Source organism: Balaenoptera physalus (assembly GCF_965194825.1).
Source record: "Balaenoptera physalus genome assembly, chromosome: 7".
NCBI classification, from domain to species: domain Eukaryota; kingdom Metazoa; phylum Chordata; class Mammalia; order Artiodactyla; family Balaenopteridae; genus Balaenoptera; species Balaenoptera physalus.
The window spans coordinates 14,565,842-14,566,845 of record NC_138886.1 but is presented as its reverse complement, the minus strand read 5'-3'; positions in this window follow the sequence as shown (position 1 = coordinate 14,566,845).

The following is a 1,004-nucleotide window of genomic DNA, read 5'->3' as shown; positions in this document are numbered from 1 at the left end:
GGCAGAAGAGCTGACTGAAGCATTGAATTGGGGCAAAGCTTGGATCGACAAGGTTGGGAAATCATTGCAACCACTGCTCCCTACAAGCTGGTGAACTGAGAAGAAAGGGGCTCAGTAGTCATGAAGATATTTGGGCTCCTCCTGGAAGCCTTCCATGTAGGTGCATCCCAGATCCGCCTGGCATCTAGCCCTTACCATCTACCTGGGCCAGAAGTCAATTCTGCCAGAAGCACCCAGGCCAACCCCGGGCATAAATGCCCCAGAAAGGCAGCATTTTTCTCTGTGCCTTAATCCCTTTCGAGCTCATCCCGCCCCCTTTGTTCTCCCATTTTAATGATTCCATTCTCTCCTCTGGCCCCCCTCGACAGCCACTGTGGATCAGCCCCCATGGCAGGGAACCCTTTAATTGGCAGGCACGTTGCCAACACTCAGCTGTGCGGTTGGAGAGGCATTTAGTGGTGTTTGCTCTGTGTGGGGGGAACAGGGAGCTTCCTTAAAACCAAGTAGCTCCGGTCTCTTGTTCAACACAATTTGAAGGTGATAAATTGGACCTGATTTTTTTGGTCATTTTCCCCCCCTGCTGGTTCTTCTGACAAGTGGTCACTGCTGAGGTGGCTGGAGGAGACAGAATGGCTTTCACCAGCAGCTCCCGCCTTCCGCCCACCTCCCTCCATCCCTCCCTTCCTCCCACCACCTCCCTCCATCCTTCCCTGCCCTCCCCTCCAAGGCCAACTCCGGGGCGGTGCCTGATGGACCCAGGGCAGCATCTCTGAGGACCCAGGCACCAGGGCTGCTGAGTTTTGCAAAGGAAGATCTAGAAGGAAGGAGGCTGGGTGCATCCATTCCCTGGAGCATGGCTGCGGGGACTGAGGAAGGGACCCAGAAGCTCGGGCTCTGGAAATTCTCTCCCCCAGGCCCTCACTCTCTTCTCATGAAATTCATTCATTCCACAAGCATTTATTGAGCACCTACTATGTGCCAGGGCACCGTACCAAAGACACAAA